Genomic DNA, 18,631 nt, shown 5'->3' on the forward strand with positions numbered 1-18,631 from the left:
GGGCAGCTCTAAAGCGGAACTGTGACACATCCCACATACATATAAACAAAAGTGTTATTTTTTTCTAGAACAAGCTTCTAGAATGTAATGTATTTAATTTACAAAGATGTTATATGTTGGTTTTGTAGGAAAATATTGAAAATGTGCTACACTTGTAATAGAATGATCATTGTTTTCACTGCCATGTGGTTAATAATGTTTCTTGTAATACAATTTATTTATCTAATCGTTGATTAAATTGTAGTTTGCACAACCTAATAATATTCAAAGGGCACACATTATAACAGGAAACTGCAGGTAGTAATTATACCCTTACTCCGAAAAGTTACATGCAAATTTAGAGAAGATAAACTTAACTTTTACTATATAGATTAAAATCTATAAATCAAAGTAATCATCTCTTTTAAGTATAAGTATACAAGCCCCAGAAGGCATTATATATTGCTTATAAAAACAAACAAAAATCCTTCAAGTGGCAAAAAGGCAGGTTTTTTGTTTTTTTTTGGAAGGGAAGGATAGACAAAATATTAACAGAAAAATAATCACTGAAAGAGTCCACAAAGGATGCCCAGGTTTTTACTGTCCGATAGCAGGAAACCGTGCAGTGATAAAATATCCTTATATAAATAAAAAGGAAAATAACTATCAATAGTAAGTGAAATATTAATATAATAAAAAATATTAGCACATCCAGTATTAAAACTTTCAGCACATTTATTTCAGATATGGAATTCTCAAAATTACTGAATCCAAACTTTTTTCTTTCTTGATTCAGATAGAGCATGCAATTTTAAGCAACTTTCTAATGTTACTCCTATTATCAAATTTTCTTCATTCTCTTGGTATCTTTATTTGAAAAGCAAGAATGTAAGTTTAGATGCCGGCCCATTTTTGTTCTTGCTGATTGGTGGATAAATTCAGCTACCAATAAAAAAGTGCTGTCCAGGGTCTGAACCAAAAACTCTCTGGCTCCTTAGCTTAGATGCCTTCTTTTTCAAATAAAGATAGCAAGAGAACGAAGAATTTGTTTATAATAGGAGTAAATTAGAAAGTTGCTTAAAATTGCATGCTCTATCTGAATCATGAAAGAAAAAATTTGGGTTCAGTGTCCCTTTAGAGTGATTGTAAAGTTTAATGAATAAGTGCCCGGTATCTAAAAATAATCTTAAAAAAAGGAGCACTTTCATTCATTAAACGTTTTAAAAAAAATACCTTTGCTTTATGGTAATCCATAACGCCGATCATCCTCCCGCAGCTCCTGCTTTCATTAGCAGATCGATAACAAATCCGGCTTTCTCCAATAGTCCGAGGAAGCGGATTCATCATCGATCTGCTAATGAATGCAGGAGCTGCAGACGGAGGATCGGCATTATGTTTACCATAAAGCAAAGTTAAAGGGACATTATACACTCAATTTTTCTTCGCATAAATGTTTTGTAGATGATCTATTTATATAGCCCATAAAGTTGTTTGTTTTTTTTTGTTTGTTTTTTAAATGTATAATTTTGCTTATTTTTAAATAACATTGCTCTGATTTTCAGACTCCTAACCAAGCCCCAAAGTTTTATGAGAATACCGACGTATACCTACTCAAGCTTGCTCCTGTTTGTGTAAAGGGTCTTTTTATATGCAAAGGAAGGGGGAGGGGGGGAGTGTCTTATTTGCCACTTGCAGTCGGCTTTTCAACAGAGCTGAACTGAGAGCTTCTAAGTTTTTTAACAGTTTTATACTGGATTTTTATATCAGTATCTGTGCATCTTATTCTTTATAGTTGTCTATTACATGCAGTTATATGAAAATGAGTGTATACTGTCCCTTTAAGTATTTTTAAAATGTTTAATGAATGAAAGTGCCCCTGTTTTTAAGATTATTTTTAGATACCGGGCACTTATTCATTATAACTTTAAAATCACTTTAACTAACATGCTAAAAATATTGTTATAAATGACATCAAGTGTTAAATACAGTATCAATATATTAATGATCCTCTTAAAGTGAATGCAAAATTGAGCATAGTTGCTCGTCGTCGGAAAGAATTTTAAAAATGAATGAGCCTTTTATTCATCAAATGTGTAGTATATACTTATCTTCCGTGATTTTTACCCTGTAATGATAGGATAAGCGCCATTCCTCCACCTGCCATATTCATCAATTGATTGACTGATGACCAATCTGCAATCAACTAATCGTTGTTTCTTCCCAGGGGCGTTCAGCCCCTCTGCACAAACGTCACGGCCCGGGGGGAAAACGATTGGTGGATCATCTGTCAATCAATTGATGAATATGGCCGGCAGAGGAACGGCGCTTATCCTTATTATTACAAGGTAAAAATTGTGGAAGATAAGTATATACTACACATTTGATGAATAAAAGTCTCATTCATGAGGGGGCGGAGTTAGCGTGTGAACAGAGCAGAAGCAAAGTGACAGAGCTCCTACATAATTCTAATACATTTAGGATTTTAAAAGCCTTTTTTTAAATTTATTTTACTATTTTTTAAGTCACTTCAGTTAATGAAGTGTGTGAAGTCCCATCTTAACTCTGAAGCGGTGATTCACTGCTCATATCCACTGTTTGGGACCACATTGCAAGCGGAGCTGGGACAGAACACCGTATAGAGCTGACCCCACAGACTGCACTGTCTACTTCCCAGGCTGGCTATGGACTGATCGGCTGCCTGAGGGAGTATATATAAGTTGACAGAGAGAAGTATATCGGCATTTCAAGTACTTGAGCGGTTTTCCCGATTGTGTGACCTACAAACAGAAAGGCGCGAACGAGCGCCATTACAGGCTGACGTCACCAAGCAGTAGTGAAAGAGAAGGCTCCGCTATACCCTACAAGAAAAAGTGCTACAGAGATCTGCGATCCGACACAGAAGTGAAACCGGTAAAGACACTCTTAATGTGCGGACAACCTTTTGCAAACTAAAAATAACATATAAGGAGTAGTGAGCTAACCGAGCGCCACAAAACAGCGCCGAGAGCTTGAGCCGCATCCACCTCTAACCACCGCTCACCAGAACAGGCCTCCTACCTACTACAGCCTCCGGCTACATTTTTCACATCCCGGAGCAACTTTTACCTTACTCCACGCTCCCTTGTATAGCTGTACTGTGCGGCAGCGCTGACCTCCTTCTTGCCGCACGGCCCGAGAGGGTTCCGCCTTGCTGCAGATAGGCCTGTAGACCTCCCGCAGGAGGTGTAATTGACATCGAGCCCTCATTGAACAATCCGGCTCTTTGGTCTTGGGCCCCTTAGCCTTGGAGACCCCAGCATCCTTCTAACACACGCAGGTACCTTTTTAAACTCATTACTGTGAGGGCCCCCAATAGAGACTTATATACTAATATCTCCCTGATCCACACCCACGTGGCAATCCGAGAAGGCCTCATTAGAGATCACAGTATTGAGGGGACTAGAGTTATAACAGGTTATAACAGGAGATAATAATATTAACACTTTGAGCCTCCTGCAATCTCCTCACTTTTATTTCTACAGTGCTTTTAAAGGTATCCTCTGGGACTGTGTGTGTTAGGTGATTTACAGGAAAAAACAGAGTGCGCTGCAAACAGCTCTACCTATTCTCTATTTGGTAATAAATTATAAATACAATTTTACCATATATTAAAACATAACTACTACACAAATTAAATAAATTCAATGTATACTTTATTTTCACAATATATATTAAAACACTTTAAAATATTATAAGGTGCACCTTATAGTTAATAATATCTCAATAAGCTGCTATCCTAAATATAGAAAATGGATACGAAAAACATTTGCTCTCTAAACATTTTAAAGAAGAACATAATCAGAACCCAAAAGGCATGAAATACTGGGGCTTGAGAAAGATTAAACAAGACTGGCATGGGGGAGATATTAATAAGAAACTTTTAAGATCAGAAGCAGAGCTAATTTTTAATTTTAAAACCCTTACTCCCTTAGGCCTTAATGCAGAGCTAGATCTCAATCCTTTTATATAATGCATTTCCAAATAATATATTTTAAAATGATGTAGATGACATGATTTTATTAATTATAGGAATATATATATATTTTTTAAGAACAATTTTAAAGTACATGACAGTTTTAATATATTATATAATTTTAAAATTCAGTTTGTATCTATATTTAATAATAGGAAAGGAATACTCAATAACTAACTAAATTATTATCATATTATTTTTGGTATAGATTCATTTAGATTAACATGATAATTGTTTAAAAGAAGGTAGTCATGAGTTTTGAAGTTGGGTTATTAATAATTTATTATCATTACTATGTTTTGAATATTTTATTGGATTTAATTTATTAAGTAAGGGAATAAATGCGATTAAATTAATTATTGTGTATAATAAAATTTCTATTGTCACAAAATGCCCTTTGGATTAAATACATTTTACTATGTTTTTAATTAAATGTTCCATTCTCAAAAGAATAAGTTGAGAAAATTGAAGAAGTAACTAAGAGAGAAGTTGTCCCTTTAAGAAAAGATATATCCCTTTAAAGAAACCCACATAAGAAGGCTGCTGTACAGGAATAGACTCATCTTGAAAAAAGCATTAAGCTGAAACGCGTAGATGAGTGAGGATCGTGTCCGTTCAGCTGGCCAGCTTTGATAACGGAATTGTTATCCCTACACACAGCAGCCCAATCGTGCAAGTATTTTGGGTGATTAAGGAAGCAAGAAAAACCTTTAGAGATCTTACTACAGAACAACCTTGAAAGATATGGACACCTTTGAGAAATTATACTACAAATTTTGAAAAAACCGCCACCGGTAACCCGACCGGGCTATTGGAGCAGCAGAGTAATCACGTGAGAAAACACACGTCACAGCCAAAGTAACGGCTAATCCGGAGACACCAACAGTGCTGCAATAGAAGGAATAGCAGAGTCGGGGAAAGGTAAAACAAATACTAAACCTTTCGGATTCTGGTGAGTGACTATCAGCTTTTATATTCTGGGACATTTTAACCCACGCATACAGAGGATACAAGGGATTGTTTATTATGAATACTGTTTCAACCAACGATTACTAATCACCCAAAGTATAAAATATACAGTAATAAGAAAGATCCTAGTGGGGACATAAAAGACTAACAAATAGCAATATAAAGAGGACAAACTTATTCAATTGGTTAACATATGGTTACAAGAAGAAAAAGTTGTATTGAGTACATAAAAGGAACATTGTTGCCAGATCAACTTACGGTCTAATAGAACCGTGTGTATGCTTGCCCCTAAACATTTGGGATATTAAGTTGTGTGAAACAAAAAGCAGCTTATTGAGATATTATTAACTATAAGGTGCACCTTATAATATTTTAAAGTGTTTTAATATATATTGTGAAAATAAAGTATACATTGAATTTATTTAATTTGTGTAGTAGTTATGTTTTAATATATGGTAAAATTGTATTTATAATTTATTACCAAATAGAGAATAGGTAGAGCTGTTTGCAGCGCACTCTGTTTTTTCCTGTATTTCATTTAGATTTGGTGTGGGTTTTTAGGGAAACCACACAAATAGAGTTGCTTTATTCTACCACCAAGGGTTTACCTTTCCTGTTGTGTTAGGTGATTAACAGAGACGCTCTGCAGCTTAACTGGCAGCATTAATTTTACATAGCTGCAGCTTCAACGTCAACAATTTTGCTCCCTGATTAATGTCTACAGTTCCAACCTGCCTACACTATATCCTATAAACAGCTGAACCACACGTGGGGAACCCTTTGTCCTGTAACTTTATATTACCAACTTAGGTTAAGGAGACCTATCAGATATCTCTACTGGCAGCTTTTAAAGAGATATATACCTGAACGACGACTCTCTACTCCCATAATTATAAGACTAAGGAACCACATACTCTAAGCCCTCTTTTTGGGAGCCACTCTTTTCCCTTACATTTCTACACCTACAACTTTATTGTTGTGTAACACCCCAGGAAGATAGTTAAGGTGCAGATTCTGTCTTTTAACCACAGCTCCCTCACCGGTCTCTCCCCTCCCTTTCCCGCCGGCCCTGATTGCCTGCGGGTCATACCCCCATACCTTACCCCACATCGTCCTAAGGGGACAACCCCCCAGGGGAGAGATTAGACTATACACCTCAGTGAAAACTATTTCTGCTCTCAGATCTTAAGGCACAGTTCTTAGCTAACTCAGTCACAATTCATAGGAGATGCCAGAAATCCTGAAGACAATGTAATAGCTCTACGCACCGATGCCATAGCCCCAGTCGGTCCTATAACAGATATCTTTATAGTGCAAAACAGTCTTTACTCTTTCCCACTATTTGTCCTCTATATCTCATGCCACTACAATTGCAAAAGCACAAGATGCCGCAAGCCTTTAAAAGAAAACAAAATTCCCACAAACCTCCGAAGAGAACAGTTGCCGACCACTTTAGCCAACATACACCTAGACAGCAATCTGGCTCGGAGGAGGATGCCTCGGGCACAAGCAGCCTTAACGATGTTCGCATCAGAACAACACTAACCCAGGCCACAGGCCGTCTTCAACACCAAGATGCTGACACCGATAACAACATTATGGACTCTATCAGGTCGCTTCTGGCCTCGCATCACGACTCCCTCTCTAAGAAGTTTGATAAGGGCCATGCTGATCTGAAAAGAGACATAGCCCTTATAGGGGAAAGAACTGATGCGCTGGAGCGCAAGCAGGAAGACCTCAGAGTAGATCATGGCAACCTTTTAGATTACTCGCAGAGTCTTGCAGAACAGATTACTGACCTGGAGCTCAAACTTGCAGACCTCGAAGACAGGACTCGTCGCAACAATATTAGGGTGAAGGGTATCCCTGAATCTGTGCCCCCACAGGAGCTTGAAAAATTCCTGCAAGATTTTTTTGTCGCAGTCCTTGGTCCGGAGATTGAGAAAGAGATGCTCCTTGACAGAGCCCATAGAGCCCTGAGGCCGAGGACGGCCGAAGGCGATAAGCCAAGAGATGTGGTTGCCCGTCTACACTATTATACTTTTCGAGAGAAACTCCTGAGAACCCTGGCAGGTGACAAGTCACTCCCGGAGCAGTATGCTGACATCCAGGTATTCCAAGATCTCTCTCCCCACACCCTCCAGATAAGAAGACACTATCAACCCTACACTAAAATCTTGAGGGACAAAGGCATTAAATACAGGTGGGGCTTCCCTGTTAAGCTCTACATCAATAAAGATGGTCAGCAATATGCGGCATCCTCACCTCAACAGGCAAGGGAGTTACTCCAAAGATGGGATCTACTACCACAGGACCTACCGGTACCTCGCCAAGCAATTGTACCAGGTAGAGGCCTGAGAGCATCTGCCCCTGAGTGGGGCTCCCTTCCGCAGAGACCCAGCAGTGACCGGAGGAATACCTCAATATCAAAAACTAGAGACACTCCCACATGAGACATTCCATCCTGGTCATTGCTCTGATGTGCTGATAGTTATCTCTCCAACTGGGGACTTATAATTGAGAGACTCTTTACTACTACAGAGACTGACTCGTGTGTACCGAGAGTACACGAAGATTGGTGAGACTGCTAAGACATAATGGATGTTTTCTACATTAATGTTCTCTGGCTGTCTCTCCCCCTTGTTTTCCCTCCACTCCCCTCCTGTTTCTCTCCTCTTTCTTCTTTACACTTTTCTACACTACTCTTCTTCCCTCCTCCCTCTTTCCCCCCCTTTCCTACTCTACCTCCTTGTGCCTATAATTATTTGTAATTGTACTTATCTAACTCATCAAGGACAGTTAAGTGATGTTACAGCTTGTGGCTTGTTATGTTTTAGCGCTTTCCCTAGATGACCACTGCCTAGAGGGGCGCATGCCCTGGCTGCACTAAAAAGATATCCCACGGTAGAAGAGTGCATTAATAACAGCTCTGCACTCCTACTCTAGATTGCCTACTTCTTTTAGACTCACGAGTGCTGCGAAAAAGAGTAAATCTCTACCCCTCTTTGCCCCAATGCTTAGATGGGCACTATCCAGTGCTGCGCTTGCTTTAATCTTCAATTAAGAGAAATAACTAAGAAGTAATGTGTGCCGTAAATAGCTTTCCACCCTTGCTTTAGATTACATACCCCTTAGAATTAAAAAAATGCTACACATATTTGAAAACCTATATCCCTCTAAGCTACAATCACTGAAGCAGCCATCTTTCTCCCTATTGGGATAGGTAGGAGTTGGGTCACTTGAACATCGATTTGGCATTCATCTCCCATGAAATAGCAGCCTTGAGGTCCCAGAATTATACAATCCCCAAGTTTCTCCTTTTGGGCTGATGGTCATCATTATGTGTTGTTATTCTTATTCATGTTGTTACTGTTTACTTTGTTGCAGTTCTCACTGATATTTATGTATATACCTCAGGGTACATAAGATGTACAGGAACCAATATCTGGCAAGAAACGCTATCGCCTGTGGTTTACAATGTTTTCGCCCAAAGTTTAGATGGCTATCATCAGGAGTTGCACACACTTCAACCCCCACTTGTGACCAATATCCCTAATGTTAAGTACACCATTTATAGCTACTCATTATCGTCTTGAATATATGCCCCCTTGATTGAGACGATCTTATGCCACTTATATTAACAGCCACTCCCACTTATACCTGATCAATCAGGAATTAGATTAGTTCTCAACCTGGCGGCCATCAGGTTTCCATGAGAAAATAGCCCTAAGGTTCAAGGTCGACACCCCTCCCAAGTTTAGCCCTTGCGAACTGATGATAGCCATCATATATTGTCTGTATATAAGGATGTTGCTGTTGTTTATGGTTGTTTTTCTTTTTTATTGCTTTGGGCTGTCCATTCTAATATCTCTGTCCATAATAGCAGGAATTTGGGGCCTGGAATACCTTGCCCCACAAGAGCACCTTGTATGCACACAACCTCCCTCAGGGGGATACTACAGACATAGAACTTTGAATACAGACTAACACACGAGTCTCTCACTTTCTCCCCCAACCTTCATTCTAGTAGAGCCGAGATTAGACTTTCCTAACCCCAATTTTTGTCTTAGCCTTATACCAGAGATAACAATATGAGTCCATTACAGTAATATAATATAAGACTCTCGCTTACAGCGAGATAATTAAAATAAAGACTGGGGATGGGAGAGAGGGGGGGGAGAGAGTTTTCTTTTTCTCTCTTTTTCCCTCTCTCTCTCTCTTCTTATTTTTGCACGTTTTAAACTAACTGACTGGGGCTCGGCTATTTCTGCTGGCCTCTCCCCCCCACACATTTATAGTTGTGCTCTCCGACTGTTAGTTGCGAGATCACTCATTGTGATAGTGTATATATACACATCGACATACGCTAGTAACGTCTGAAGCTCAAGACATCCTGTTCGTGGCCTGAAGTGCTCCCAACACCCGCCTCCCTCCTTTCCCCACCCATATCCCCTTACCCCCACTTACCTGCACCACCCACCTTAAAACCTATCCCCTTGCCCGCAACTGAGGTCCTCACCTGTTACCTAGGAGACATCCGCTCACAACATGGCTCCCGTTTCGGCTGCCACCTTGAACGTCCAGGGACTTAACACGCCTACTAAAAGGAGTCTTCTGTATAACTACCTATTCACCCACAAAATACACTTAATGTTTCTGCAGGAGACCCACTGGGAAAGGGGCTCTAAACAGCCCAGGCGTTCCCCTTTGTACCCGATCTGTGAAACTGCCTCCTATACGAAAAAGAAAAGAGGAGTAGCCATAGTGATCCACCGAGATGTCAGTTGTAGGATAGACCATATTGAACGAGACCCTGAGGGTAGATTCCTTATCCTAGTATGTGCCCTAAATGGGGCCCTCTACACGTTGGCATCCATTTATGCCCCGAATAAGGGACAGATCCCCTTTCTCCGAAAATTTTTAAACAAGTTAGATCTCATCAAGAGAGGACATCTCTTGGTGGGGGGCGATCTGAATCTGGTCTGGGACCCAGTGCTTGACAAGAAAAAAAACACAAGCCACCCAACTGACCGTAACCTAATTTCACTGTCATTGGCCTTCCGTAGGCTAATGTATCAATTTGGACTGTTTGATGTCTGGAGATGCTTAGCTCCGACCGAACTAGACTACACACACCACTCGGTACCTCATAATTCATACTCCCGGTTGGATTATCTGCTCTGCGACTCATGGACACTAGACAAATTTACTATGTCAAAGATCAAGCCCTGTCCGTGGTCAGTCCACGATATGGTTAGTGCCCAACTCTCAACCCTACAGTCCCCTGACTGTAGGCCGTCCTGGAAACTCCCAGACCAGTGTCTCGCGGAAACAGAGATTCCGCACCTAAATGAAATCATCCTAGACTTTTTGGCACATAACGACACTGGAGATACGAGTCTCGAAATAGTTTGGGCCACCCTCAAAGCGTACCTGAGAGGTCATTTCATAAAGAAAAAGGCCCAATGGAAAGCGGCTCATAAGATTCCCTTATCGAAACTGTACGCCGAACTGAGACCCCTAGAGATGGCCAACAAAAAAGCCCCGGACCCCGCTCTTGCCACCCAGGTGGGTGTAATAAGGTCTGAGATCAACAAACGAGAGCTTTTAAAAGTACAAACCAACCTATTCAAATTAAAACAAATATACTATAGCAAAGGGAACAAAGCCGATAGGCTTTTGGCCCGCAAACTTCGTAATAGGGCGGTTGCCAGTAGGATCCCGACCATCAACTCTGTCCGTGGCATGGTCCACTCTCCTAGGGAGATCGGTCAAGCCTTCTCAGACTATTATGCTGCCCTTTATGATCTAGACAGCGGTTCTAACGATCCACCGACGAGAGGTGAGGAGTTGGGGCAGTTCTTAACCAAGTTGCGTTTACCAAAGCTGAGCAAGGAGTCTGCTGAAGAACTTGACAGACCATTTACCTTGGAAGAAGTGAAGGCGGCCATCCTGTCCCTTAAGCCTCACAAGGCCCCTGGTCCGGATGGCTTCTCCTCTCTCTTTTACAGAACCTTTGCCTCTCTCCTTTCTCCTCTTCTACTCCGACTGTTTAAGGATGTGGCTAAAGTAGGCAAGATGTTAAGGGAATTTTTGAAGGCCAACATTATGACCATCCCTAAAGAAGGGAAGGACCCCAAGGAATGCGGGAGCTATAGACCTATTTCCCTTATCAATGTGGACATCAAGATATACTCTAAAGTTCTTGCGACAAGACTAGGGAAGCACCTCCCTTCTATAATCCACCTAGACCAAGTTGGGTTTGTCCAAGGCAGACAGGGCACTGACAATACCCGTAGACTGTTGAACATCTTCGCTGAATCACACGATATGGGCTTGCCCCTTCTCACCCTGTCATTAGATGCCGAAAAGGCGTTCGACAGGGTGAGATGGGAATATATGTTTGAAACTCTGAGAACGTTTGGGATCCCGCACTCATTCTGTAAGGCAGTTGAGGCCCTATATACCCTTCCCACAGCAGTGGTCAAGGGGCTAGGTTTTTGCTCCCCTAGGATACACATACGGAATGGAACGAGGCAGGGATGTCCCCTGTCGCCGCTCCTCTTTGCGATGGTTATGGAGCCATTAGCGGAAGCCATTAGGCAGGACACCCGAATCCAGGGTCTGTTGCTACACGATTCAGTGCAAAAGGTGGCATTATTCGCTGATGACCTTACACTTTTCATTGTTGAGCCGACCCTATCGCTCCCACCGTTGATGGCTCTCATTGAAAGATTCGGTGTACTCTCTAATTACAAAATAAATGTAGCCAAGACGGAGGCGTTCACGATCCATCTTGACCATCAAGAACAGAGAGCTTTGCGACAGCAATACTCCTTCAAATGGTCTACTAGAGGTATCCGGCACCTTGGGGTCTTCTTGTCTCATGACAAGGAGATGGTCCTCCAGGAGAACTACCACACCTTGCTGAAGGCAGTTGACAAACACCTGAGAGCCAAGAAATACGACGAACTCTCCTGGATGGGTAGAATTGCAGCCCTGAAGATGATGCTACTACCCAAGCTAACGTACATTATGCGATGTATTCCCCTCCCAGTTCCAGAAAAGCTCCTGAAAAACTTTCAGACCCTTTTCAATAGATATGTCTGGAACAACAAGAGACCTAGAGTCGCGGCCTCAATCTTACAGTCCCCCCTGGATCAGGGAGGGCTAGGCTTGCCAAGCGTGAGGATGTACTATGAAGCGGCAATGATCTCTCATGTCTCGGCTTGGGGACGAGACCTCCCTCCCACAAGATGGAGGGAACTGGAACAGGCATCACTACCTGCTTATATAGATCTATCTGATTTGCTGTGGTTCCCCCCGCATCTTGCCACCGTACACACCATCTCTAACTCAATTGTGAGAGGATGCCAAATGCTATGGTATAAATTGCGACACCACACCCAGATCGCCCCACATCCTTCTCCTATCCAGCCTGTACTCCCCATACTTCAGACCCTCCCTAACATGAGACTGAACTGGTGGAGGCAGGTCGAGATTTTGACAGTAGGTGACTTTTACGTAGAAGGTCGTCTTCTAACGCAAGACGAGATGGTGGCAAACTTTGAGGTCCCGCGGCATTTGGAGTTCGAACTCCTAAGATTAAGATCTCTACTAAAAGCGTGGGGGTTCCTGAGAGATGCCCCACGGCCTCTTACGGCTTGGGAATCTAGATGGAAAACGGGCCTCCAGACCTATAAACCCCTCACGGCACACTATCGATGCCTACTGGTTCCCCCTACAATTCCAAAGACGAGACACATGCTCTCCTGGGAGGCGGATCTAAAAACGATATACTCCCCTAAGAAATGGACATTGGCCATCGCCAAGACCAAGGCTGCTTTACATTGCACTACGATGTACGAGCTCTACTTTAAAATGATCACCAGGTGGCACCTGGTCCCGACCAGACTGCAGACCCTCTATCCTAATCACTCCCCCTCCTGTTGGAGAAACTGTGGTGGCATTGGCGCCCCACTACACACCTGGTGGACGTGTCCCAACCTAAAGTCACTCTGGAGTAAGACCAGTAGGGTCTGTAGCTTGATGGGCCTTCCAGAGATAAAGGATCCTGGAATGGCTCTCCTGCACTTGGGTTTGGAGAAAGTGCCCCCGCACAAGAGAACCCTTCTTATATACATACTCACCTCAGTTAAAATGGCAATTGCCAGGAACTGGAAAAAAGTGCACCCTCCGAAATGACAGAGTGTAATGGAATACCTAAATTATGTCAAGTCCATGGAAGACTTTGTCTACAGAGTCCGGCGCAAGTCGGAAATTTTCTGTCTTGTTTGGGAGCCCTGGGAAGCCTACCTACAGAGCCTCAGAACTAAACGTTAGGATCTTCTGCCCCTCAGTGTCACTGGCCCCTGATACGGGACCAGGACGGTCTGTGCATTCCCCCCCACCCCCCCTCCCCCTCCACTCAATGAGCCCTTTCCCTCCCCTTCCCCCCCCCATCTAATACCTCCTTCCCCCCCAGAGGGGGTACTTTAGCCCGCGACAGTGCAAAGATGACTGAGCCTAGATTTCACTCCTTTGGAGCGGTGGCCCTTGTCGGCCCCGCGCTTCCGCTCAGCTGCTTCTGCAGGCAATACCCACATAATAACTGACTACTAGCGTAATTTCGCTTTTAAAAAGCAGAACAAAAGGCGGAAAACGCCATAACCTTAACCTACCAACTGACAACGACTCTCCCAACCTGTGAACACTCCTGCTCACTCCTCATTTCGCCTCTCACTCAGGTATAGTTTGACCTTTAGAAATGTTAGGAATGGAGGTGAAAGCCTGGTTATGTTTTGCAATATCCATGTCATTTCAATATAATGCGAGATGTAACTCCTGTAATTTTTGTGTTTACTTCATATCTGTAATGTTCGAAAGAGTTGTGATAACTTATGCTTATAATAAAAATGTTCAATAAAAAAAAAAAAAAAAGTCTCATTCATTTTTAAAATTCTTTCCTATGACTTCAGTGACTGCTCAAGTTTACATTCACTTAAATGATTGCAACATAAATTGTATTTTTAGAAACATAACCACAATTAAAAGCTATTTATATAACAACAAATATCTTTTCATTCTGTTCTAAGTTTAAATCATTGTGTTATTTCTTCTATAAGATACGACAAGTCCACGGATTCATCCTTTACTTGTGGGATATTATCCTCCTGCTAACAGGAAGTGGCAAAGAGCACCACAGCAGAGCTGTCTATATAGCTCCTCCCTTGACTCCACCCCCCAGTCATTCTCTTTGCCTTCTCTAAGTAATAGGAAGGGTAAAGTGAAAGAGGTGATAAAATGTTAGTTTTTATTTCTTCAAGCAAGAGTTTTTTATTTTAAATGGTACCGGTGTGTACTACTTTCCCTCAGGCAGCAGATGGATGAAGACTTCTGCCTGGAGACTGATGATCTTAGCAGTTGTTACTGAGATCCAGAGCACTTCCCACAGAATGGCTGAGGAGTACTTAAGAAACTTCAGTGTGAGGAACGTTTTTCATGCTATAAGCAGTGAGGTATGTTCAGTCATTTTTTTCTGGAGAGACTGTGTTATTTCACAATTGGCTGACAGTATCCCCATGAGGGAGAGGGTAAGCAGTAATCCTAAAGTATATAAAGAGGTGTATTACTGGACTTGCATTTATGGGCTATACAAAAATGGTTGACACTGATGTTTGAATGTTTGTGGGCAAATGTTTATATGTTGGGAGTGCAGTTAACGTTTTTAAAAGAGACGTTTTTATGCTTTATTAAGAGGGTACACATGGCTTCATTTCTGGGTTTCTGAACCCACATGGCTAGGTTTTAGACCGCTCTGGTGCGGTCAATTTGGGCTGTAAGACATCAAGTGAGATGGGCGGGGCCTATTTTTGCGCCTCAGTTGCGCAGTTGTTTTTATCAAGCAAGCAGCAAGCTCCTGATCCAGTGGGCCTTTGTGAGCTGTATTGGGCCAAAACGAAGGTTTATCCTGGTTTTACAGACCCCTGAGGGCAGGTAGGCGCCACAGCAGGGCTGTGGCGAGGTGCAGGGGGTGCTTTTTGTTGAAATAAACGTGTTTGTAATTTTCCGTTTTTTCCTGTAAGGGTCAAGTATTCCTTTCCTTGTGGGGCAAACTTAGCTGTAGTATTGGGATGCTTTTACCATAAAATTGGGACAATTTTATTGTTTTTAAGCAGTTTTGGAAAAATTGTATGCTTTTTCTCTTAACCCCTTAATGACCACAGCACTTTTCCATTTTCTGTCCGTTTGGGACCAAGGCTATTTTTACATTTTTGCGGTGTTTGTGTTTAGCTGTAATTTTCCTCTTGCTCATTTACTGTACCCACACATATTATATACCGTTTTTCTCGCCATTAAATGGACTTTCCAAAGATACCATTATTTTCATCATATCTTATAATTTATTATAAAAAAAATTATAAAATATGAGAAAAAAATGGAAAAAACACACTTTTTCTAACTTTGACCCCCAAAATCTGTTACACATCCACAACCACCAAAAAACACCCATGCTAAATATTTTCTAAATTTTGTCCTGAGTTTAGAAATACCCAATGTTTACATGTTCTTTGCTTTTTTTTGCAAGTTATAGGGCCATAAATACAAGTAGCACTTTGCTATTTCCAAACCATTTTATTCAAGATTAGCGCTAGTTACATTGGGACACTGATATCTTTCAGGAATCCCTGAATATGCCTTGACATGTATATATTTTTTTTAGAAGACATCCCAAAGTATTGATCTAGGCCAATTTTGATATATTTCATGCCACCATTTCACCGCCAAATGCGATCAAATACAAAAAATCGTTCACTTTTTCACAAACTTTCAGTTTCTCACTGAAATTATTTACAAACAGCTTGTGCAATTATGGCATAAATTGTTGAAAATTTTTCTCTGGGATCCCCTTTGTTCAGAAATAGCAGACATATATGGCTTTGGCATTGCTTTTTGGTAATTAGAAGGCCGCTAAATGCCGCTGCGCACCACACGTGTATTATGCCCAGCAGTGCAGGGGTTAATTAGGGAGCTTGTAGGGAGCTTGTAGGGTTAATTTTAGCTTTAGTCTAGTGTAGCAGACAACCCAAAGTATTGATCTAGGCCCATTTTGGTATATTTCATGCCATCATTTCACCGCCAAATGCGATCAAATAAAAAAAAAAGTTCCCTTTTTCACAAACTTTTTGTTTCTCACTGAAATTATTTACAAACAGCTTGTGCAATTATGGCATAAATGGTTGTAAATTTTTCTCTGTGATCCCCTTTGTTCAGAAATAGCAGACACATATGGCTTTGGCGTTGCTTTTTGGTACTTAGGCCGCTAAATGCGCATCACACGTATTATGGCTAGCAGTGAAGGGGTTAATTAGGTAGCTTGTAGGGAGCTTGCAGGGTTAATTTTAGCTTTAGTGTAGAGCTTAGCCTCCCACCTGAAACATCAGACCCCCTGATCCCTCCCAAACAGCTCTCTTCCCTCCCCCACCCCACAATTGTCCCCGCCATCTTAAGTACTGGCAGAAACTGCCAGTACTAAAATAAAAGCTATATTTGGGCTTTTTTAAAAAAAAAAAAAAAGAAAAGGCATATTTACATATGCTGCTCTGTAGGACCCCCCTTTAGCCCCCAACCTGACTGATCCCCCACCAAACAGCTCTCTAACTCTCCCCCTCTGTCTTAATGGCCGCCATCTTGGGTACTGGCAGCTGTCTGCCAGTACCCAGTTTAGAATAAAATTGCAGATTTTTTTAATTTTTCCCCTTTTCTGTAGTGTAGCTCCCTGCCCCACCAAAGACCAACCCCCCACCCCCTCCTAGATACCTTTGATTTATATTTTCTTGAAATTAAATACCCCTTTCTCAAACTTTTATACATAGTTATATTTTCTGTAGTGTAGCATTCCCACCCGCTCCCGCCCCGTGCACGCGCCCGCCAGCTGCCCCCGTGCACGCGCGCGCCCCCATCGGACCTGCCCCCGATCCCGCCCCCCTCTACATTACCCGGCCCATCGATCGCCGCCCACCCGCCTCCCAAGTCGGCTCCCACCCACCAACGATACCGGCCATCGATGTCCGGTGCAGAGAGGGCCACAGAGTGGCTCTCTCTGCATCGGATGGCCATCTAGAGTTATTGCAGGATGCCTCCATATCGAGGCATCACTGCAATAACCGGAAAGCAGCTGGAAGCGAGCAGGATCGCTTCCAGCTGCTTTCCACACCGAGGACGTGCAGGGTACGTCCTCAGGCTTTTACTGCCTTTTTTTTGAGGACGTACCCTGCACGTCCTCGGTCGTTAAGGGGTTAAAGGCGCAGTACCGTTTTTTAAGATTGTTATTTTTTCACTAAATAAAGTGTTTTCATGCCTGTTTGTGGTCATTACTAGCCTGTTGAACATGTCTGACATTGAGGAAAGCCAATGTTCCATGTGTTTAGAAGCCATTGTTGAACCCCCCACTTAAAATGTGTCCCTCATGTACTGAAAGGGGCTTACATTGCAAAGAACATATTTTAGCTGATAAAAGTATGTTGCAGGATGATTCTCAGTCAGAAGAGAATCAGGTTTTGCCATCTACTTCTCCCCAAGTGTCACAACCTTTAACGCCCACACAAGCGACGCCAAGTACCTCTAGTGCGTCTAATTCTTTCACCCTGCAAGATATGGCCGCAGTTATATCTACTACCCTCACAGAGGTATTATCTAAACTGCCTGGTTTGCAGGGGAAGCGCAGTAGGTCTGGTATGAGAGTAAATGCTGAGCCCTCTGATGCTTTATTAGCCATCTCCGATGTACCCTCACAATGCTCTGAATTGGGGGTAAGGGAATTGCTGTCTGAGGGAGAGCTTTCCGATTCAGGAAAGATGTTCCCTCAAACAGACTCAGATATGACGTCTTTTAAGTTTAAGCTTGAACACCTCCGCTTGTTGCTCAGGGAGGTTTTAGCGACTCTGGAGGACTGTGACCCTATTGAGATTCCTCCAGAGAAATTGTGTAAAATGGATAGATATCTAGAGGTTCCTTCTTACACTAATGTTTTTCCGGTCCCTAAGAGGATTTCGAACATTGTTACTAAGGAGTGCGATAGACCAGGTATTCCGTTCTCCCCCCCTCCTACTTTTAAGAAAGTGTTTCCCATATCTGACACCATTCGGGATTCGTGGCAGACGGTCCCTAAGGTGGAGGGAGCTATTTCTACCCTGGCTAAGCATACAACTATACCTATTGAGGACAGTTGTACTTTCAATGATCCTATGGATAAAAAATTAGAGGGTCTTCTAAAGAAAATATTCATCAGGGTTTTCTTCTGCAACCTATAGCGTGCATTGTTCCTGTAACTACTGCAGCTGCTTTTTGGTTCAAGGCTCTAGAGGAGGCTCTTAAGGTTGAGACCCCATTAGAGGATATTTTGGATAGAATTAGGGCTCTCAAGCTAGCTAATTCTTTTATTACAGATGCCGCTTTTCAACTGGCTAAATTAGCGGCAAAAAATTCTGGTTTTGACATTTTAGCACGTAGAGCGTTATGGCTTAAGTCCTGGTCTGTGTCATGTGTCATCAAAATCTAAGCTTTTAGCTATTCCTTTCAAGGGTAAGACCCTATTCGGGCCTGAACTGAAAGAGATAATTTCCGACATCACTGGAGGAAAAGGCCATGCCCTTCCTCAGGACAAGACAA

The 18,631-nt window shown here is 42.1% G+C and overlaps 1 protein-coding gene across 1 annotated transcript in view; it reads left to right on the forward strand.

The window, feature by feature from the left end:
- The window catches only part of IMP4 (IMP U3 small nucleolar ribonucleoprotein 4), a 51,671-nt gene that overhangs the window by 21,394 nt on the left and 11,646 nt on the right, over nucleotides 1-18,631 (forward strand). The window lies entirely within an intron of this gene.

Source organism: Bombina bombina, chromosome 12 (assembly GCF_027579735.1).
Source record: "Bombina bombina isolate aBomBom1 chromosome 12, aBomBom1.pri, whole genome shotgun sequence".
Classification (NCBI taxonomy): Eukaryota; Metazoa; Chordata; class Amphibia; order Anura; family Bombinatoridae; genus Bombina; species Bombina bombina.